Source organism: Delphinus delphis, chromosome 9 (genome assembly GCF_949987515.2).
Source record: "Delphinus delphis chromosome 9, mDelDel1.2, whole genome shotgun sequence".
Classification (NCBI taxonomy): Eukaryota; Metazoa; Chordata; class Mammalia; order Artiodactyla; family Delphinidae; genus Delphinus; species Delphinus delphis.
Genome location: NC_082691.1, coordinates 103529518 through 103554046, shown reverse-complemented (window position 1 = coordinate 103554046; position 24529 = coordinate 103529518). Strand labels below are relative to the sequence as shown.

At 45.7% G+C, this 24529-nt stretch overlaps 1 protein-coding gene across 2 annotated transcripts in view; it reads right to left on the bottom strand.

The window, feature by feature from the left end:
* DPP6 (dipeptidyl peptidase like 6) overlaps positions 1–24529 on the bottom strand; it is a 772268-nt gene that overhangs the window by 492558 nt on the left and 255181 nt on the right. The gene's annotated exons all lie outside the window — the stretch shown is intronic.

The following is a 24529-nucleotide window of genomic DNA, read 5'->3' as shown; positions in this document are numbered from 1 at the left end:
AATATCAAACAAACAAACAATCCAGTTAAAAAATGGGCAGGAGACCTAAATAGACATTTCACCAAGGAAGGCATACAGATGGCCAAGAGGCACATGAAAAGATTCTCAACATCACTAATTATTAGAGAAATGCAAATCAAAACTACAATGGGGTATCACCTCATACCGGTCAGAATGGCCATTATCAAAAAACCTCTGAACAATAAATGCTGGAGAGTGTGTGGAGAAAAGGGAACACTCTTGCACTATTGGTGGGAATGTAAGTTGATACAGCCACTATGGAGAACAGTATGGAGGTTCCTTAAAAAACTAAAACTAGAACTACCATATGACCCAGCAATCCCACTACTGGGCACATACCCTGAGAAAACCATAATTCAAAAAGAGTCACGTACCACAATGTTCATTGCAGCTCTATTTATAGTAGCCAGGACATGGAAGCAACCTAAATGTCCATCGACAGATGAATGGATAAAGGAGATGTGGCACATATATACAATGGAATATTACTCAGCCGTGAAAAGAAACGAAACTAAGTTATTTGTAGTGAGGTGGATGGACCTAGAGTCTGTCACACAGAGTGAAGTAAGTCAGAAAGAGAAAAATACCGTTTGCTAATGCATATATATGGAATCTAACAACAACAACAAAAATGGTACTGATGAACCTAGTTGTAGGGCAGGAATAAAGATGTAGACATAGAGAATGGACTTGAGGACATGGGGTGGGAGAGTGAAGCTGGGGCGAAGTGAGAGTAGCATCGACATATATACACTACCAAATGTAAAATAGTTAGCTAGTGGGAAGCAGCCGCATAGCACAGGGAGATCAGCTCAGTGCTTTGTGATGACCTAGAGGGGTGGGATACGGAGGATGGGAGGGAGGCTCAGGAGGGAGGGGATATGGAGACATATGTATGCATATGGCTGATTCACTTTGGTGTACAACAGAAACTAACACAGTATTGTGAAGCACTTGTACTCCAATAAAGATCTATTAAAAATAAATAAATAAAATACTTGATAATAACTATAAATGGAGTATAACCTTTAAAAATTATGAATCACTATTGTACACCAGTAACTTATACAATATTGTACATCAACTATGCTTCAATAAAAATAAAGAAAAAGAAAAAAAAATAAGTTATCACTTTTATAGTAACCAGAAAAGACTAAAGTTCCTTCACAAATCATCAGTCAACAAGCAATGAAACATTTATTTGGTCAATGTTCAGGTAAGCACTGTGAGGATAAGAAATAAAAAATCCAAAATGTTTTCTTACCATAAGGAAAATTAAGATTACAAAATTGTAGAAAACAAATCATTGTTTGAAATGAGGACTAAGAAATGCAAAATCAATATAAAATTAATCTTATTTGTATTCCCATTTTACTAATATAAACAGATAGAAAGTGAGTATAATAGAAATGAAATAGAAAAAATAGAAAAGAACAAATGGATTTATATTAGATCAACAAGCCCCAAATACTTAGGAATCAATCTCATAAAAGTGTGCAAGACCTCGACACAGAACACTTGAAGATGTTATTAAGAGAAATTAAAGGTCTAAATAAACAGAGGAGCATATCACGTTCATGGTTTGCAAATTTTCATATTGTAAGTACGTAAATTCTCATCAATTTCATCTTCTATAGATTGAAAGCAATCTCAACCCCAAATCCCGACTGCTGTGTGTGTGTGCCCATCTGCACATGCCCATGTGTGTAATTTGACAAGCTGATTCTAAAATTTTTATGAAAATGTAAAGGGCAAAGAATAGTAAAGACAATCTAGTAAAGACAATCTCGATATCTGAAGCACAACCATCAGTTAACCAGACTTATTGAAAGGTACAGTAACTTAAACAATGTGATTTCAGTCTAAGGATAAACAAATAAACCAAGAGAACAGATTGTCCAGAAATAGATCCACATGTCACCTAATTTTTAGTAAAGGTGTAATAGCTTTACTATGGAGAAAGGATGGTCCTACAAAGTGGTGATGAAGTAATTCAATATCCACATGGAAATAATGAACTCTGACCCCTACCTCACACCATGTTCAAAAATACATTGTGGAGCAATCATAGACTTTAAGTGTTGAAGGTAAAATAATAAAGCTTCTAGACGATAACAAAGGAAAACATTTCACGTCCTTGAACAGGGCAAAAATTTCATTAGATGATAACAAAAGGAAAACATGAAACAAAACGCAAAGATGAACAAATCAGGCTTCACTAAAAATTTAAAATACTGCTTTTCAAAAGACACTATTGTGAAAATCACTGTGTGAGAAGGCAAGCTACGAACAGACAGAGGATATCTGTCATAATCCATGTGATGGTCTCATATCCAGAATATATAAATAGCTTTTACAAATCAACAAGTGGGAGGGGGGGAGTCAGGTAACCCAATGCAATAAAAAATAGACCAAAAAACTTGAATAGGCACTTAAGGAAAGCTATCCAGAATGGACTACAAGCATGTGAAAAGGTGCTCGAGCTCATCAGCCATCAGAGAAATGGAAATTAAAACGAAAATGAGATCCCATCACACACCCACAGATACGTCAGAAACAACTATGACTACAACCTAGCACAGCCTGAGCCATTCCGAGGGTTGGCGAGGAGAGATGGTGGTCTCTGCACTGCTGATGGGAGTATAGATTAGAAGGTCTACTGCGGAAAACGCTGGCAGAATCATACCCATAGTTTGCAATCCTCGGTATGAACGCACGCACTCACGCACTGAAATAACATGCGATGACCACTGTGCAGAAGAGCCAAGTCAGGGAACAACATGCGTGTCCGTGAACAGAAGAAGGAGTAAAGTGGTGCTGTGTTCATACAATGAAATACTTTACAGAAATGCAAGCGGGGACTTCAGTTGTGGCCCAGAGGACCCTCTTGGACATGATTTGGAGCAAATTAAATGTGGTGCAAAAGAATACGTGTTACACGATTCCATTCACATCAAGTTCAAAAGCAAGAAAAACAAAAGGATCGTGAGAGGTGTCAGAATGGTGTTTGGCTGTGGGAGGACCCTGATTTAGGGATATTCCAGGGAGGAGATGGGCAGGGGCTGCTGGGAAGGGGCACCTTGGGATTAGGAGGGAAAGTTCACAAGCCACTGCAGTGGCCCAGGGTGAGCAGTGTCTGGATGGGGGTGAGCACAGTGCCGTGGATTAAACATCACAGGGCTGCGGTATTAAATGGCAAAGTGCACATAAAACACCTACAGTACCTGTCACGTGACACAGTCAAGAAATGTCAGCTATTATTATTATCATTATTCTTATTATACTGATGAGAACTGTGGAAATGGAAAGGAAGTGCCAACTACAGATTGGCCCTTGCCATCTGCCTCTACAAGGATTAAATCATGAACTGTTGCAGCTGTTGACCTTCAACACCCCCTGAAAGGAGCTCAGGATGGAGAGCAGGAAGGAGGCCCTCTGTGCTCTGGGAAAACCCGGCAGAACAGGCCTTCAGATAGTTGGATATTCTCAGGAGAAGATTTTATGAGCCCAATTCTTGCATCGCCTCGTATCCAGAAAAGCACTAAAATCATTAACAGACATCTGCTCCTCGTGACGAGCAGCCACCTTCTGCCAAAGTGCATGTTTGACGGCACGTACCCCCCCACCCCGCTTCACTAAACTCACACCTATACTGACCTCCCCCTGCCTCTTCGGAGCAGTTTCTCAAGGCTATCTGAGAGCCTGTCTCCCGGGCTACAGTCCTCATTTTGCCCCAAATAAAACTTAACTCACAAGTCTCACGTTGTGCCTTTTTTTCAGTCGATAAAAAGAACAACCTGGGAAGAGGTTCTGATAGAAGAGCGGACGTTCTGAGTGACTGGATATGGAAGGTGGTTGGGGTGTTGGCAGCCAGGACAAGTGGGGGAGGAAACTTCCACAGATACGAACTCGGCAGTTGGTTTGCTCCTGCTTTAGTGATTCCGCCGAGCCAGGGCTGGTGCAGAGGAGACACGACCATGACTCATTTCTAATCTCCTGTGTCCCCGCAGTGCTGGACACAGGGCTAAGGCTTAATAAATACATGATGAGTGAGATAATCCCCATCCCCTTGGACACTAGCGGGCAGAATAGAATGTGAAGGAAAACTTGACAATAGAATTTATTTTCTTAAAAAGTGTTCTCTTTGGGAAAGCCTTGCAACAGAAGTATATCATGTTTCCTCTGTGAACCCCAGAGATTTGCCTGTTATTTTCATATAAAGCTGGCTGTCCTCCAGCTTAATTTTAACTGCAGGCTTCCTGCCCCTAAATCAGTGTTAGGTCAGAGATGGCCTCCGTTTGCAGATTTATTGTATTTGCAGCAGAGAACCATCGCTTATTTGACAAGAGCTCAATTCTAATAGGTTAGATGTCTGGTGTGTTTTCGTCTTTACATTAAAGACCCTGTAATCAGGGCTCATTACAAGGCCTGGCCACTTTGCCAAAAGAAATGCAGAGGGACAAGTTTAAAACTCCCCCATCGCTCAGTTGTCACGGAGAATTCCCAGATCATTTTAGAATTCTGGGCTGCACCCTCCTGATGCGGGAGATAAACTCAGCGTGTTCACCCCTCCACACGCCCTACGCTTCCCAGAGGGGCGTTATTCTGGCTCTTGAATGCAGGTGTATCTTTCCTTCTACAGCAATTCAAAAATTTCATTAAAAATCTAGTCCAAACTCTTGTTACAAGAAGAGCAATGCAGGTCAACCAGAAAGAAAAGAAACTTTACTAAAAGTTTCACCAAATATACTATTAGGCTAATCTGCTCCCGTTTTCTTTAAACAGTGCTTCTCAAGGTGTCTCCAGCCCACCTGGGATCGTGTTAAAATGCAGATCCTGATTCAGTAGGTTGGAGCAGGGGGAGGGGGCTGAGAGCCTGCAGGTCTGAGGTTCCCTGGACTGATGCTCCTGGCCCAGGGACCAGGGCGAAGGGCACACATCGAGCACCTCTGTCGGGGCGTCGTGTTGCTCACAGATCTGTGTAGTTTCTACTTCTAAGGAGGAAATCAGTGGAGGCAGAAGGAGGCTGTATAGTCCTCTGGTTCTTGAAATACAAACAAACAAACAAAAGCACCGCCGGTAGTTAAATCCCTTCATCAGCCCATAAACATGCAGCTTTTTAAGGACAAACGAAGGAAGCTCTCAGAAGCTGCTCTGTAAATGTTTATTTCTCCTCCGATTGAGGTCCGACGGTCAGACTCTGAGGGCAGCTCCAAGGGGCCAGTGGGCAGCGCGTCCGCCAGGGGTGACCGGGGAGCAGGTGGGGTCAGCAGGCGCATGTGCTGATGTGTCACTGACACTCCCTGCGTCCAGCAGGCGTGGCCCACACCACGTGGGACTGGGGCCCCCTGCCAGGCCCCAGGTGAGGCGAGGGCCCACCCAGCATCCTCTGTGCCCGAGACAACGGTGCTCAGCGTTAGCAGAGACGGGGCACCCTGTGGGAAAGCAAACTCCAAATCTGCAGTCTCACTGGCTTCAAATCCCAACACTGCCACTTAACCTCTGTGTGGGGCAAGTGAGCTTAACTTTCCCATCCTTCCTGTGGCCCCATTCACGTGGTCACCCCACAGGCCGGCTGAGCACAGGCCCAGGGCTCACCTGCCCAGACACTGCTCCTGTCCTGGGGCAGGCAGGTTCCTCCAGGTGCAGCAGGGGGCTGGCCCGGGACGGGGAGGGCTGCTGGTCATCATCATTATTGTCCCAATCCTCTGATCTCCTGCTATTAGCAGGATCTGCTGATGAACATTCATACCCAGGTGCTGATCTACAGCGGTTTCTCCTGGAGGCCAGGTCTCCCCAGGGGAGAGAGGGTGGCAATGAACCCCCACCTCTCCGTGATAGCACTTGCTAATAACTTTAATCCCCCTCCTAAATGCAGGGCCAGCCCCGGAGCAGACTTCCCCAGTGAGGGTCCTGGGAGTGAGAGCAGAGAGGGCCGTGGAGATGCGGGAGATGTGGGAAGGGGGTCCCCCTCCTGCAGGGCCTCAGCTACCTGATCCCACTGCCGACTACCAACTGACAGCTGCCACCTCCCTCCACAAGGACTAAGCCATAAGCCACTGTGACCCCTGCCCTTCCGCACCCCCCGAAAGGAGCTCAGGGTGGAGAGCAGGAAGGAGGCGCTCTGTGCTCTGGGAAAACCCGGCAGAACAGGCCTTCAGATAGTAAGATATTCTCAGGAGAAGATTTTATGAGCCCAATTCTTGCATCTCCTCGTATCTAGAAAAGCACTAAAATCATTACTAACTCTTCGGAGCAGTTTCTCAGAGCTCTCTGAAATGCTGTCTCCCGGGCTATAGTCCTCATTTTGCCCCAGTGAAAGTTAACTCACAGCTCTCACGCTGTGCATCTTTTCCTTCAGTTGACACCACCCTCTGCAGCCAGACGTGCACCAGTTCACGCCTGCTCAGGCCTGGCCCCCTGAACTGAAGAGCGCTGACCCCCACTCTGAATGACTGCGGAAGCCTGCTCTGTATTCACTGCGGGGAATCACCAGGGTCTCCTCTGGAGCCCTGGTTGCTAGTTTTGCGACAGGGTTCATCCGTTTGCGTCACACTTTACCTTCTACTTGCCCGCCAGGCCTGCCGAGGGCAGAGATGACGGCTCGCTCACCCTGGCATCCTCAGCACAGTATTTTTATTTCTGGCAAGTATTCAGTACCTGCTTGTCAAGTGGAAATGAACGCAGCTCTTGCCAGTTTCCTGACTCCAAGGTCTGTCCCCGTAAAAAATCCATAAGTAAGTCTTTCAACATTTTTTTTTACTCTCCTTCAGGGTAAATGGCCGAAATTCTAATTCTGACCTTTCCTCGTGCACATGTTTTTTTCAGCACTTGTGTTGTGAGGGAGGGAGGCCCCTCAGCAGAGGCCGCCGAAGCGTTAAAGCCTCGTGAGGTATCATTCCAGCGGGCACTCTGGCTGTAACCCACACGGCTGTAAGTCGCGCATGCTGAACATAGTATGAGAAGTTTATCATTTCCTAAAAGCTGTATCTTTCACAACAATCTCCTGAGGACAAACACAATTCCGTTTTTACTACGGCACTGACAGTTCACGGCTCAGCATACTAAGCCCTTACAAGGCAAGCGAGGCCTTGAATCGAGGGTTTGTGGATTTAACCGAAAACTTCAACAGCTCTTTCCTTGACCTCAAAAAAGGAGCAAACATAAAACCCACAAGTCATCCCCTTGCTTGTGGCCTGGGCTTCACGGCGTGTTTTCCAGATGCTTCCACTGATTGTTCTTAGCCTCTCTGTTCTCGAATCCTCTGCCGACTTAGAGGACAGTATTAATGAGGTATGTCCTCTTGCACTGGATACCTGATCAAAACAACTAACACCCGTAACACCGTGGAGACAGGCTGGGACCTGGGATCCTTCGCTGCAGCGCCTGCACCTGGACACACGTCTCCTCCAGCAGCAAGATAAAAAGAACCCACAAGGGACTAAAAATAACTGTGTGCATGCGCAGTTGGGCCAAATTATGGACAACAAGATGAAGACCAAAAAAGCCAACTGCCATTTCTGAAGAGCCGGGAGCAAAAGCGGGGCACTGCGCATGCACTCTGCACACAGCAACACCCAGGGGTGGGCAGACCATCTAAGCCACGCCTCTGGTGCGACCCCTGGACACACCCCTCCCCTCACCCGATGTAAGGAACCAGCTTGCCCCCCACCTCGGTGAGTGAGCAAGGGAACCTGTTACTTGATCTCACTCCCCCCTGCTGCAGCAGGAGCCCCGATAAAGCTTTGCCTGAATTTCTTGTCTGGCCTCTTATCAATTTCTACTGATTAAGGAGGCCAAGAAGCCTGGTCGGTAACACCATAACCTAAATATCATTCACTAGACGATGACATTTCCCTAAAATCCTGAAAAACTACGGCAGAGAACAGGTCACCTGTGCTGTCAATGGCATCCTAAGTACTAGCTGTATCTGCTAACTTTATCATAATCCCTTTACTCTGGGCAACCACAGGGCCATCCAGTCCAGTGGCAAAATATGAGAATGACCACTGAACTCCTAGAGAAGAGAAAAGGGAGCTGACTGGGCCACAGGCAAAGGGGAATGCTTCCAGAAACGGCTATTGCAATCTTGAACAAATCATTAAGAATCTCTTGCCTCTTCAAATCTCCCCTCCACAATTTTTAGAAATATCGTCAGAAGTAGTTATTCTGCAGAACGTCCAATTATGCCAGACAATTCTGCATCAGAGAAGAGTGAGGATAACGAAATGAAGAGGTCCTGGCACCAAAGTCTTCATGAAAGGAGGGCTCTGTGCAAGCCTCTTTCATCGTCTCCATTCCGTGAGTCTAAAATGATTTTTCATTTGCTTTGGGTTTGTTTCGATGATACTATCCTTTAAGTAATTGGCTATTTCACCACTTATATTCTGCTTTCATCATAGAAGATGTTCGTTGAGGATGAAAAATAATATTAGAAACCTCAGGCCTAGGAAGGAGCGTTTCAGGTTTAATTAAGACTTTCATTTCTTGAGGACTTTGATTAAAATCTGCAGTGCTTTTTAAAAGTAATACTTTTTAAATACTTTTTAAAAGTCCAATTATTTATACGCATAGAACTGAACTATTGGGGGGTCTGCCATTTAAATAAGGAAAACCTCTAGTTCGAGAACAGCATCCCATGACTTTCCGATCACTTTAAAAAATTAATACGAACTTCTTTCGCTTTCAGCAGCTCACAAAGGAAGATGATTTCATTACATTGCTTCGGGTGTGTTACATATGCCTCCTGTTTAAAGAACCTCTGCCAGGAGAACTCGGAGGCAACAGAACATGTGGGTGAGAATTAAGAGATACCTCCTCTGCCTTGGGCTATAATTACTGCACGGTTCTTCAAACCCTAAAAAGGCAACACCCTCAAATACCATGCCTAACGAAGAGCAAGTGATACTGAAGCTCTCAAAGGAACCTCAGAGGCTATCAGAGCCCATTTGCTGCAGGGGCTTAGCTATACCTATACGTGTCCAGGACCCGGCCAGGATTTATTGGCTGGGGTGATTCACCCACAAGTTGGCTCTCCTCTGGCTGACAACTGAAGGTCGAGCCAGTGGGAAAAAAAAGAAAACAACTTCGTCATCAACACCCTATTCTGCTGCTAACAGACACGGTCTCTATCAGGCTCATAATCTACAAGCCATTGTTAGTAAAATGCCTGTTCTCCTGTGGTTCTCTGTTTGGCAACATTTGAATGGGACAAAATAAAAATGGTAATTTATTTCTAGCAATGTTCCTGTAGAAGAGGAGATGAGCATATTTACATGTATACAGAGGAAACACCAAAACACTAATTAAGTAAATTTCGTTTTCCCTTTAATCAGACTTCCAGGTAATTAGCTGTCAGAGAAGATAAATTACAGTTTATTCCATTTTTAGACCATGCTTTGGTCAAATAAAGATTATGCTTTAATGGCCAGATTTAGTTGCTAATTTTTCATGCCAATGAAAGGATCTGCAAATATTATCACTGGACTCTTTTAATGTTCTGAAAACTAATTTCTGCCTAAAACATCACTCTTTAAACAAACAGTTTTATCCAGGACTAGGGATTATCTGTTGGATCTTTTTGATTTCATACACAACGATTAAGATTTTTTAAACCCCAGATCACAAGTTTATTGTCTCTGTGAATATGTCCTCAACCCAAGTCAAGTCTGGAAGGATAACGTTAAATATGTCCTCTGTTCTCCATGACTTGAACTGGAGGTGTAATTCAAATCCATTGGGTTTGGTCGAAGGCAACAATCTGACAGGGAGTAACGTTACAAGGGTTCCTATATGTATAAATGATGCATATGGTGGTTTAAATGGGCTTTGCTTAACTGAAGGTGCTTCTTGCATTATCTCTGTATCAATCTCAAGAAGAGCTACAGGGAAGCAGAAATGAGGGGAAAACATTTTACTGGAGGTGGAAGTTCAGAGATTACTAGATTTTCAGTTACTGGAAACCCAGAGTCGATATTGAATATGCCGTTGCTTTAATGTATGCCCAACACACATGTTGTTTTGCGTTAAAAGAAAAATGACCACAAGGCACAGTGGCACATTTAAAGCCTTACTAGCGACATTGCCGCAAACCTGAGTGTGAAATCAGTGCTCCGAACAGGGTGATTCATGACAAAGCGGCTGAGTTGTAACGTCACTCAGGGCCCCTCAGGACACAGGGGGTTCCCCATTAGAAGTGAGTGAGAAGGACACCCACACAGTAGGTTTGACATACTTGAACAGTCCTTTTTTTGGTCTTCACTCAGTGTGTGAAGACGCAATTTCCTTTGTCCTGGGAATCTGAGTCGATGTCTGGGAAGGAGTGAGGTATGCTTCCCTTGCAAATAATTTCACCTTTAGGAAATTCAGAGGAGCTGGCAAATAGGATGTGATTGGAATCCCAATTCTCAAGTGCGGTGCACCTTCCATTGTATTGGACAGTGGGGAGGAAGGCTTTTATCTCTCTGAGAAGACGTCCTTGGTGGCAGACAATGGAAAGCGGCTCTGCTCGCTCCTTGATCAGAATATTTCTATCACAAGCAAAAAGTATGTCTACTTTAAGGGCTTAATTTCCAAAGGAGACAAACAGCTCATACAACTCAATATCAGGAAAACAAACTCAACCAAAAAATGGGCAGAAAATCTAAATAATGTCCAATTTTTTCTGCCAATGTCTTCTTTGGAGAACATCACAAATTATTAGAGAAATGCAAATCAAAAGTACAATGAGGTACCACCTCTCACGGGTCAGAATGACCATCATTAAAAAAGTCTGCAAATAATAAATGCTGGAGAGGGTGTGGAGAAAAGGGAACCCTCCTACATTGTTGGAGGGAATGTAAATTGGTGCAGCCACTATGGAGTTTCCTTAAAAAACTGAAAACAGTGTTACCATACGATCCAGCAATCCCACTCCTGGGCATATATCTGGAGAAAACCATAATTCAAAAAGATACATGCATCCCAGTGTTCATAGCAGCACTATTTATTGATACAATAGCCAGGTCATAGAAGCAACCTAAACGTCCATCAACAGATGAATGGATAAAGAAGATGTGGTGCATATATACGATGGAATATTATTCAGCCATAAAAAAAGAATGAAATAATGCCATTTGCAGCAACATGGATGGACCTAGAGATTATCATAGTAAGTGAAGTAAGTCAGAGAAAGACAAATATCATATGATATCGCTTATTTGTAGAATCTAAAAAAATGATACTTACATGAACCTATTTACAAAGCAGAAACAGACTCACAGACATAGAAAACAATCTTATGGCTACCAAAGGGGAAAGGCGGGGGAGGGATAAATTAAGAGTTTGGGATTAACAGATACACACTACTATCTATAAAAAAACAGATAACCAAGAAGGACCTACTGTATAACACAGGGAACTATATTCAATATCTTGTAATAACCTATAACAGAAAAGAATCTGAAAAAGATATAAATAACACTGACTCACTTCGCTGTACACCAGAAACTAACACAACGCAGTAAATCAAGTATACTGCAACAAAAATTTTTTTCGAAAGAAGTATGTCTATTTTAACTCACAGAAATGATATTGAGAAGGTACTCTGCATACCAAAAAATGCCGTATAGAAAGAGGGGCAGTAGAACTTGTCCAGAGCATCCTTTCTCCCTCAGCAGTTAGAAGCCATAGGAAAAGGGAGCAAAGGCAGGACACATGACCCCTGACTGACCGACTGATGGGGTTCCGTGGATGCACGCTGCAGGGTCCACGCGGGTCGGAAGGGACAGCTGGTGACAAGAAACACCTCCGTGGGGAAGAAGAGAGCACAGCAAAGCCCAAGCAGGTGGGGAAATGGTGACGACTCCCGGGAGATGTGTGGGGAAATGCAGCCGTATCAGCGCAACTCAAGTGACATAATCCAAAACGTACCATTTGCCCAGTGGCTACTTCACAGATTTCTCAGTTATGTTTCTGTAGGTGCCAAGTATTAAACACTTGAACCACAGTCTCTACTTTAGTCCCTACAATAGCCCTTTGGGGTTATTATCCACCTTTTACAAATGAGGACAAGGTGACCCAGAGGCACTGATAGTCAGCTAGAGGTGAGGAGCTACCGAGTCACGAAGGTGGGTTTGACCTCAGATCGTTCTTATGTGGCCCCGAGCCCTTTATCCATATTCCATGCTGGTCTAGCTGGCAGCAGGACTCATTTCAAAACCTTCCACTCATAGGAGGTTAACCTGAGGCACTTACAAACTACATGTGTTATTGAGAGAAAGCAGATCAAAGGTGGGCGTTAGAACACTGACGTGGGGACGAGCTTGAGAAGACAATTGTGGGCATGGGGTTTGCCAGGGAAGCCGCCTTAATATGAATGACTGGTCTTAAGGAAGAAGAGAAGATGGGTCCAAGGACAGAGAAGCGGCCCTCCCACCCGCTTCCATCAGTCTTATCTCCTCCCGTGCCGTGTTGCTTTTAGAAAGACGTTAGAAAAGTGAAGCCGAGTGACTTATTTATCAAACCTTTCCCCCACGGGGGCAGGAGAGAAGAGCCTTACAGGTACAGTGGTGTGACTTCAGACCTGAGGCTGAGTTACAGGGCTGGTTGAGACCTGCATTGTCTCAAGATCAAGACACCATGAGCTGCCGATTTCAGGGCCGAGGACGGAAGGTGCCTGTGCTTGGAGACACACAGCCCTCGTTTGGAACGTGGCTCCACTACTTACCAGCTACGCTCCCTTGGGGAACGTGCATCCTCCGACTGCCACTACCAAGTGCCTGGTGTTGTAGTGATCTAACGAAGCGATGACACACGGCCTTGCACTCAGGCAATACTGAAGCAGTAGCTCTCTTCCTCTTTTCAGGGCATTCAAACCTGTATCATTTTAACAACTGACATTCCCTTTGCTCGATGCAAATATACCTTAAGTCACTTTCAGGGATGCCCCACAATCCAGCTGGGTCTCCGTTAGCAGCAGGGCGAGTTTTGAACACTCCAAGTAAAACCCCTCCGATATGTCCATTCGATGCCCTCCGCCCCATTCCTGTCTATCCTATTAGAAGCACATCGATCATTTCAACGCCCAGCTTACCCTGAGGCTCCGACAGGGATTAGTTTGCCATTGCCGCACCAGTAACATCACTAGAGTCTACTGCCCTCAACGTTTAAGAAGTGGGTGTTAATTCTGCTGTCAGCTGGGTCTCCCATGTGGAAGGAAAGAAGTGGTCTAATTCATTTATGTCTCCCTTAAATCAAAATGGTCACCACGTGGTTTCTGACTGAAAGGTACAGAGGCCGTCAGGTGTTCACATCCATTTCTGGATAAGCAACACTGACTGTTCTGTCCACTCCCAGGTGGACTAGTTTGCCTCCAGGAAAACAGTGCTTAGTGTGATGAATCTTTGACCTACTCCCAAAGCCCCTCCTGCGAGGGGCTACACCAAGGGTCAGGGCCCACTTCGTCCCCACCTCAGTACAGACACGGGGAAGCTTCCGGAAGCCACTCTGATGTTGCTCTTGCATCCTGGTTACTCTGCAAAGGGCAGAGCCTGGAGAACAGGTGGGCCAGACAGAGCCCACGGGCTCCATGCCCTCCTTCCTGGTCCCCCGAATGTGCGGAGCCTCAGCTCCCCCCTCCATCCAGTCACATCCCGGCCCCCGGCTCTAACCTTGGTGCACATCCCCCGCTTCGGCATCACAGGGCTTTTGTGGTCATGGACTCAGCTGCCACCCACTCCACACCTTCTCTTCATACCGTCCACACGCTTCAGATCACCTGGGGTTGCCAACCCGACCTGCCCATCAGACTCTGCAGGCCAACCCTCGGGCTCTGGTGCCCGATCGACAGCCTCACCATTCTCCACCTGAAGAATCCCACCTCCACCCATCCCCGCTGTGATGTCTCTTCTTCATCAGTTTTAACAATTAGCCAACAATTAACGATATGTTTCTAGAGGATAACAAGAAAAGAACTACCGAGGATTCAGGTTCCGAGACGATTCCAACCCCAAAGGACCCAAGCACTGTCTCCAGTTCATACCCCTAATGGAGGGCAGCAGCCCCCACTGTCCATGCAACACCCCTGGTACCGTGGACTCTAGTAAGTGCCGTGCCCTGCACTGAAATGTTTTCTGTAACCAGTTCTAAAGTTACTGCCCTTTTAATTAAAAAATTGTTCTCATATATCTATAACATAGGAGAAGGCAACTGAGGAATAGCTAGTCACTTTGGCAAGACCTAAGATGCCCGGAATATGGACACGCATGCATTTACATGTCATCAAGGGGAAAAAGTTAAACATACACACCTCAAGACCAAACATAAGGGACAAGAAATGGAATATGAAACAGGACGTTTTGCTACTTCAAAGGGATAATGCTGCTTCCAGGAAAGAATAAAGGTCTCACGTCTGTCCTTTTTTATTTGGCAGAAGGTAAGAAGGCAAGAAGTGAATCCTGACCCTGGGGCGAGTGGTTTCTTTCTATTCTGCGTGCCTCTGGCTTTTTTCATCAGATCTTCGACAGAGAGAATGTTAGAAAGGCACCTACAATCGTGGGTTTCATTTCTAAAAACTGAAGGAATGGAAACCCAAAATGATCCATTTCCCTCTTTCTGGACCACAGCCACCTGCAAGGTGAGAGGACGGAGCCGGGGAACATCCTCTCAACTCACGTGGGCGTCCTGCCTCAAAAGGAAAGCTGTATAGACTGGCCGCTACCTGTAACACCTTCACTGTTTAATCCCATCATTTAAAAACTCTATTTGACATATTTTATAAACATGTTTTTGTGTGTTTTCTAAATGCCAAAAGGGAGATGGAGTCACTTGTTACTCTTAGATTGAATGATATTTAAGCGTGATATATTACTCGTAACAAAATCGCTTAACACTCTGGTGTCTACACTAACAGCCGTAAATTCATTCATTAGAGAATGCTATCTACATGTTTATGCAACAAGAAATTGAAAGAAGTCCAAATATCAGAAGGAAAGGAGGCCCCAAGGAAAGTGTTCTTTGAAAAATTATACACATACCCTCAGCCAGCAAGAGCAGAGCCACATCCCCGCAGTGGAGACGGGCTTTGCAGTCAGATTTCAGGCCCACGTCCGCCACCTCAAACAAGAACATAAACTGCTTAAGCATCATGTTTCTCAGTGGTGACGTGGGTATACTAATAATGACGCAGACGAATCTTGTATTAATTGAGATAATACAAGTAAAATACTTTGTGAGCTAACTAGCACCTACTGTGTGATAAATACAGGTCAGCTCTTGCTGCTATTATGACCAATACTTCTCCATTCAATACCTAGAAAAGTAAAGGAAATAGTTTTTAAAAACACAGGTTTAAACAAAGAGATCATGTGACCTGCGGTCTGGGTCTCCAATGTTTAAAAACACAAGAAAATATACTGAATTAAAGTCAGAGGGATAAATTATTCACCACAGCCCGTGAACCAGGAAACCTGGATGAAGGTCAAGAGAACTGAGGACATTTCTGCAAGCTGGCTCTGTGACAGCACGTCAAAAGCTGGGAAAAGGAGAGAACGGAAGAGACCAAACAGGCATTTGTGGGCTGAGCTGGCAGAGAAGTGTTTTGGGGCTTCTTGATCTATTTCATTGTTAAACTGCTCACTCATTACAATCGTTCACAGAATATAAATCGCATCAGTGATTACAGACTATCAGTTGTTGTCCTGTCAAGGCATTAAGACTTCCTTGAAACTCTGTGTCTAAAACCGATTAATGAAATATTCACATTTACAGCAACGTGGATGGACCTACAGATGATCATACTAAGTGAAGAAAGTCAGACAGAGACAACTATCAGATGATATCACTTATACATGGAATCTAAAAAATTGTGCAAATGAACTTACTTACAAAACGGAAACAGACTCACACACATAGAAAACAAACGTATGGTTACCAAAGGGAAAAGGGGGGGAGGAATAAATTAGGAGATTGGGGTTAACAGACACAAGTTACTATGTATAAAATAGATAAACAACAAGGACCTACTGTATAGCACAGGGAACTATATTCAATATCCTATAATAATCTATAATGGAAAAGAACCTGAAAAAATATGTATATAAAAATATATTAAAAGAATGTATACATATAACTGAATTGCTGTGCTGCACACCTAAAACTAACACCTGGTAAATCAATTATACTTCAATAAAAAAATAAAAATAAATTTTAAAAATAAATAAAATCTATAGTGCCTCCTCTTATAAGTGTCAGACCTAGCATTTGATCGTCATGTATCAATCCTGATCAACTAAGATGGCTCTAAATTAACTCGATGTTGTGCTTATAACGGTCAACAAATTGCTGACCACCTAACAGTAGGGCAGATGTAACGGGTGCATTCCAAGGAATTTAAAACATTCCTTCTTTGTACAAAAGACTGGCTAGTTCTATTGTACTTTACCAGATGCGCATTTCCTAATCTACCACAGTGAAGAATACACACAGAGAATGGTGTGTCAAAGCAACCATTCATTGGACGGGGACTGAATTTTAGACGATCTATTCATATTAATTGCTCGACAAATTATTGCTGAATTCAAAGGGACTATTAGGTAGAACATGCCCAACGACTGCAAGAAGCTTCTTGGGAACTTGTAGGAAGTGAGGTTTTTCTATCCTGTGGGCTCTTTATGAAAAGCCACTTAGGAAACCTCAGTTCCACCAAGAGAGCTGCAAAGCGCCCTCCCCACTGGACGGGCAGCCGGCCATCAGCTCCTCCCCACTTCACATCCCCAATAACCAAACTACTGCATTAAAAATAAACCAGCCTGAACCCCCGCTCTACTGCCCTGCGACCCCGTCGTCTGTGTTGCTCTGCCCTCCTTCCTTTCCCTGTAAATTCCGAATGAGTAGCTTTTGCAATGCCTAACACGTGCCGCTAACACCTCTCAAAGAAGAAAAAGCAGCAGAATGTTGGACGCAATCACTTTTTCTTACACAGCCTACGCACGCGTATTACGTTGGCAGTGACCACCAAGGACCGACCCCGCGGTCCAACAAGTAAGCATCTTATTTAAAAGGAAACAAATCACCTGGCCTGTTCACATCCAGTCCGGGGCAAGTTTAGAAATCTGGAGTTTAAATAACAACTTTGGAGGTTTAATAACCTCGAGGAGACATGCTGGTACCAGCCCTTCGCTGCAACAGTTCGGCCAGGCTCAGGAAGAAAGAGAAACGGATGGATGCTGAAACGGAGGAGGGCAGGGCTATGCCACTGCAGGAAAAGAGGACCCCAGCGTTTGCTTTCAGATCAGGTTCAGAAGAAGAAAGAAAACAAGGCAAGCGGGAGAGAGGGCGACGCGCAGCCTTAGTGAGTGTGAAAGAGGACATTGTGTGTGCACAGCGGTTTCAGGGGATTCAATGGGGGTCTGTTCCTTAAAGGGCGCAGACATTTGGAAAGACGGGATGCTGATGCAGGAGGACCACAGCCCCACTTTCTGATGCTAAAGGAAGAAGTAACGCGATGAATCCAAGCACACTCACTCAAAAAGGTGTCCTTAAACAGACATCAGCACTGACCCTGAGTTAAACACCCTGACTCTCATAGTTGATCGGTTCTTCTTACTCCTTTTCTTTTTTTTGCTTTTGGCTTGAACCTTTCAGATACTGTGAGGGTCGGCCATTTTCAGTTCACTGTGTATGTGCAGATGTTAAATTTCTCAGAATCAGGGCTTTTCTGAGTTCATTTCTTTTTTTCTTGATGCTTTACAAAACTCTGTTATCCCACAGATATTTGTCTTCATAAGAAGCCTCTCAGAACACAGCATCCTTCACATGTTCAGAAAAGGTCTTTCGGGGACTTCCCTGGTGGTCCATTGGCTAAGACCCCGCACTCCCGATGCAGGGGGCCCGGGTTCGATCCCTGGTCAGGGAACTAGACTCCACACACTGCAACTAAAGAGTCTGCATGCTGCAACTAAAAGATCCCGCATGCCACAACTAAGACCCGGTGCAGCCAAATAAATAAATAAATAAAATATTTTTTAAAAAAAGGAAAGAGAAAAAGGCCTTTCGGGTAAATATCAGAGGGGCTCCGGGGCATCCAGACACTCAGAAGCAGGCTTCTCAGGCCAGATCGAGAGTCTGGTTTGGGACGACGGTTCCATCAGAATAAAACTATGCTTCTAGAGCCCTTTGAAAACAAATGGAAGCGGCTTCTAACTTTGTCATCCACCTTCCTCTGTGACATCCTGGCAAACAATCTCATCTTCTGAAGGAAACGATCTGAAACCAGGGTAAAAATAAGCAAAATGCCACATGGAAAATATCTGCCAGAAGGCAAGACAAATATGTGCTTGGTTAGAAATGTCAAGAGGGAGCCGCCCAGACTCGCCCACCGCGGCCAGCCCAACACCCGGGGTCCAGCACACAGAGGTCGGTGTTCGGTGTGGCACCATCTCAGGGGCACCAGACCAGAGTCCCCAAACAGCAAAGCCTTCCAGGGCTCCTAAAGAGCCTCCCTACAGCTGGTGCTTCGCGGTCCCCCCGTCTCCTTCCTCCCTGGGCATATCACCTTTGTCGCCTCTGACACGCAAGTGACTTTCTCCATCTTTTACCTCTGGGGGGTGGCTTTACTGGATCGCTTCCTGAGCACAGGGCTTGATGAGACCTGCCTGGGAAGAAATCTGGCAGGTCCTGGGTATCTGCCTGGGTGGGAGGTACAGAGAGGGCACCCCTGAGTCCTATCAAGGCTCAGGAATGCTGGGCTCCTTCGGACCCCAACCTATTTCATCATTAGCCACTGAGCCTGGCAGGGGTGTGTCTGCTGTATGGACAGCACCCTGCCAATGAGTCTAGATTTTAGAAGATGTTTTCTGAAAGCTCAGATCCTGGACATATGCCATTATCATTCAAGAATTGACCTTTTTTTTCTCTTTTTACAATAGTGAAAACTACTCCATGGTTTGACATGAAAACTTCTGGGTTTATTTTAACTTTACATTTGCAAAGAGAAAAAGGAATTCTTTGGGAGAGGATGGAGGAACTGACGTTCAGACATGGGAACATACAGGAGACGGTAGAACGAGGGACTCAGCCACCCAGCTTGACGTCACTTGCAGCCCACTTTTCCTCCTCTGCCCCTGCAAGAGTTCACGTAGGGTCAACTTTGAAATGAGGAGAACTGATGAACTATATATCAGGAGTGATTTAACTTCCCATACCTGGGATATTTCGAAAAGAGATCTGAGGCACTCTGACACTTAAACGCTTCTTCTTACCTACCTCAGCTCCTCCGGCCCCCAATCCGCAGTTAACACCGTCAGGTACCCACTGGGAACTCCCAGCCTTCCGATGCCCCTTCTGGCTGGTGGGCTGGTGGCTTCCCCAGCAGAGGAAGCTACAAAGCGCCCATCGGCTCAAGTGGGCAGAGCATGTCTGGCCCTCCGTGGGGTGGTCCTGCCCTCATGCATCCACGCTACCTGCCTCCTGTGGCTTTCTGCATCTTTAGTCACGGACCTCCCCACATCCTTCCCATCTATCAGAATCCTACAAGGGCTCTCAGATGCCACGCTCCGCTGACTCATCTGGCCCACGAGGCTGATCTTGGTATGTCAGTGAGAGATGCTGATCTGGAGCGTGGGAAGAGGAGCTGGCAATCTCACCCTCATCAGGAAGACGGCACAGTTCCACGATCTGGGCTATGCCACAGGCATCCAAGTACAAAGCAGGGACTGAGACCACGAGCCTCTACAGCTGAGGATCCTGCGGTTAGCTTGAGTCACGTACACATTGGAATTAACTACACCCTCTATCTTGAATTGTACTCCAAAGCGTGGGGTGGGTGCTACGTTCAACAGCCCCTGGAGGTCCCTGTCGCCCACACAAGCCTGTGTTCAGTGGGCAGCACGACTCCAACGCTGAGCTTGCCTGGACTGTCAGCATCCTCTCTGCCAGGAGCAGAGTGTCCTCAGCCTCCTCCTGCTTCCTGGGCGGCCCTGGAACTTGTCACTTTCCCACTCTCCCCACGCTTGTCACCAAAGCAACAAAGACAAGAGCCCTTCAGGCAGAACTGAAAAGGCATCCAGTCCCAGCTGTGCCATTTTGTCATCTTAGACCAGACACTGCACATCCTCCAGATGCAATTCCTACTCCTATCAGGGCTGGGACACAGGTCATTCTGAGTTCCTATACTACTGCAGAATTTTATAACGTTAGCTTTATTTTATTTGGACACACAGGTATGGGTTCTCCATCTAAGCCAGTTGAGAAAAGAAAATCCCACATTCTGTTTTATTACATTCTGCAGGGCACCTAACTAAAAGCCGTCAACGTTGTAAACTGCATACATTTTATTAACATATTGATTGGTACCTTTCCACAAATAACTGTAGAATTGCAAATTAGAATATAAAACAGGAGCCCGCCTTCAGGAAGGCTGCATCTAGAATAGCGTACAACCTTTCAAACGCAGTGTGGCAAAAGCACTGGGACTGTCGCAATTATCTGTACGCTGTACTTGGATTATGGTATCTAATTCCAATTTAGCAGCCTCCTGGATTGATTTTGTATTCTCAATCTACTACAGTCATTGTCTATTAAAGATGTGGAACATTTCCCACCATGGGTATGGCTTGGGCTCCGAGTGTCACGGTTTACAGCCTGTATCTGCACATTGTTTGTAGGTTAACAACGTGTGCTGCGTCCTACAAATCAACCTGATGGTCATTTATACAACCCATGAGTGGCAAAGTATCGAGAGCTCTTAGGTGAAATGATAGCTACTCACAATTCAGGTGTGTGGCACTGGGAGATTTTTTTTCTAAGAAATACTCCCATTTGATACGCGGAGCCAACAGTGGGGAGAGGCACCTGTCTTGCACCAGCGTCCAAGGGAAGAGCCGTAACAGAAGAGTGATAGCTCAAACCTATTGCTTCTTACCCATGCGAGGAAACGTGGCCATGCGACACCGCCAGTGCATGGAGTCATCGCCCATCTTCAGCCACTCCCCTTCGGGCAGTTCTCACTCTCCCCTTACACATCACAGATGCTTACCCATTTTCTATGTTTCAGTCTTGAAAAAAAAATGAAATAATCATTCAACCTCAAGAACAGGATTTCCTGACCAGAAACCTGAAGTAACAAATACAAGTTTAAAGAAACACTTTGGGGCAGAAATAAGCTTGCAGCTGAATGCAAGGACCACGTATAACTATACTTGTGATTCTGCAGGGTTCCCACGGGCATTTATTGAGTAGCTACTACACTCCAGACACCTTGGCTTTTTCCCTTAGCCAGTGAGCATCTGAGCTGGGATTCAAATTCTGGTCAGAATCTAACGTCTACAAACTTCCATTATACACTCTGATGAGAGCTGTATATTTCAGGTGACAGACATGAGGCTTCGGTCTGAAATCTAGGGGCCTGAATTAGTATCCACGCCTCCCCCCACAAAAGCTGCAGAAGGGGTAACTTCATAAGCAACGAGGTCCTACTGTATAGCACAGAGAACTATATTCAGTATCCTATGATAAACCATATGGAAAAGAATATTTTAAAAAAGAACATCTATCTATGTATAACTGAATTGCTTTGCTGTACACCAGAAATCAACACAACGTTGTAAATCAACTATACTTCCATCAAAAAAGTCATTTAAAAAAGCTGAAAATCATTGTTTAAAAAAAAAAAGAGGTAACTTCACCCTCCACCAGACCTCAACATCAGCTCCTAAATCTCGCCTCCCCCAAGGTCAAAGGGGCAGAGAACGACCTGTGGCTTCTGTCTCCATGCTCCTCTCTCCCCCACCCCATCACAGGCACAAGGTTCTCAGGTTTACAGGAAAATAAAACGTTCTTTACTGAGTTACTTATTCCTCCTTCAATGCACGCTGATGGACTTCCTTCTGTGAACCGCTACTGTGAGAGGTTCTACGAAATGTAGACGGGCAGGCTCCCGTCCCCCATGTCACTTATGGTCCAGTAGGAAAAACATGGAGCAGACAAGTGAGGAGAACAGACAGGGATGTGTGTGTGGATGCAGGAAGCCCAGGAACCTTGAGAACCAGAGCAGTTTAAAGCTTCTGCCCACCCGGAGCCCCGGGAGGTTGTAGGAATAAAATCTTCTGGCTGGTTCCTAGGCATCTTGTTCAGACACACGTTGAGCAAATGTTTGTAATCCTTTCTGACGGATGGTTTCTTCTCCCTAGACACCGACCAGCAGCTCATTCTTTTTTATTTCAAGATGTCAACCTCCTTCCTTAGATCTTCAGTCTTTAAACTAAGGAAACTGTCTGCTTGGGCTGTGGTTTGCAAAGTGACATTGGAGTTATTCTCTTCCTCCTTGAAACTCCAAGGATCAATTCCACCTTCGTTTGGTAGCAGTTATAAGGTGTAGCTTGTTCCTCCATCCCAGGCTCCAGGGAGAATCCGGGAAGGACATCGGAGGAACATCTAACACAACCTCTGCCCTCCTGTCTGTGCTCGTTGCTCCAAGTTTCCACTGAATTGTGACAAGGCCAACCTGGGTCTGAGGATGCTGTAGGGCACTGTGTATGTTGCCAAGTGTAAACTGAGGCTTTGCAAATCTGTCTGCAAACGTTCTGTCCAAGTTTATGAACCCAGAAAGAGTGGCAGTCTACATAAAAAAGAAGCATGTAGTCAAAGCCTCTGCCACCTGGAGAAAGATCCCTTAGTTGTCCCATCCCCTCATTTCAAAAATAAAAGGAGTCACTGTAAACTATTTGGAAAGGATGGAAAAGCACAAAGGAAAAAATCAGATAAACACCATTTAATACCTGGAGACGAACCCCGATAAAAATGGATACATCTCTCCAGTCTTGTTTTCTAGGTACTGTGTGTATGTGTAATGCTATTTTAGTTCCCTAAATATTAGGTGAGGCCACCCTCCCTCTTCAGATTTAAAGTCAAGCTGGAGTTCGCCACCTGGGCCAATGGCACTGCCATCTCCTCAGTTTTTCGTGATCCCTTCTGGCTCCAAGCTCCATGTCACCACAAGCCCATGGACCATGGATGGTCACTTCCCTAACGTAAGGTAGAATGTTGCCTTTTCTTTGGCTCCCCACAAAATTACTCAACAAGGCTCATGGGGAGATAACACGTTTCACCGAAGGCTCGGGCCTTAGAGAGGTTTATCCTGAAGACACAAACGTAAAATTTCACATCAGTCAGCCCCTTGCTTAAAAGGTTTTGGTTCTCGGCTCACCAGGAATTTCCCCTGGATTACCTGTCCTCCTTCTCATCATTGTTGTTTCTCATAAACTCAATAACTAGGCGCACGTCTTCGCTCCTCTCATCTTCGGGCTCGTCCTTCTGGACGTTCGAAGAAACTCAACTCACTTCACCTATTGTCGAGAGAAATCTAGCTCCCAGACCTCGTCGGCTCCTGGCCCACAAGGCATTTCCATTCTTCCGAGCTCGCCTTTAACCAGCTCAGGCCCCCTCCCGGTAAGTGGGAGGCAACAATAGAAGAACTGGGAACGTAGGAATCATGCCACTGAACTCCCTTCTCCGCTTCCCCCCGCAAACCTAACCCCCAGCCGATGTAGGAACAATTAATTTTTTTTTTTTTCTTTTTGCGGTACGCGGGCCTCTCACTGTCGTGGCCTCTCCCGTTGTGGAGCAGAGGCTCTGGACGCGCAGGCTCAGCGGCCATGGATCACGGGGCCCAGCCGCTCCGCGGCATGTGGGATCTTCCCAGACCGGGGCACGAACCCGTGTCCCCTGCATCGGCAGGCGGACTCCCAACCACTGCGCCACCAGGGAAGCCCTGAATACAGTTATTTTGATAATGCCCTGAATTACCTGTACATGGTTTGAAAAGATTTCTCCATTTTCCATTCAGCCCTAATGCAGCCTTATTCAGCCATTCTGCCCTCTGAGGGTGTGTCTACAGTCAGGGGTCCCCTCGAACATGTCAGGGGTCCCCTCATCCTTCTCACATCTGTGACGAGGGCACCCACTCTCACTTCTACCAGGTCCTGTTTCTCTCACTCACCAACAATGCCCCCACCTCACTGACCACCTGCCCAAAGAGAAGTCTGGCATTTGCCCTCAGCTCCTGGGATATGATCTCCAAGCCCTTGGAATGTCCTGCCTGATAAGAACGTCTTTGTTTACCTGGTGATCTTGGGCTGCCAGACAGTATATGTTAACACCATTCAGGATGGGCCTTTGGGTCATGCGGTATCAGCCCGACCTCTGGAGGGGCTGGAGACCAAGGTCAGCATGTGGGTGGTCAATCATGTCTACACGACCACGTCCCAACAAACACTCTGACACCAAGGCTCGGGTGAGGCTCCCTGCTTGGCAACACTCTGTGTGTACTGTTGCTTGGAGCAGCTGGCATTGTCCACAACCCCACGGGGAGAGGTCAGCTGGCAGCCCCACACCTAGAACCTTCCTGGACTCGGCACGTGAGTCTCTTTCTTTGGCTGATTTTAATCTACATCTTCTCCCCGTAATAAACCACAACCACGAGTATGAGGCTTTCTCAGTTCTCTGAGTCCTTCTAATGAATTATGGAACCTAA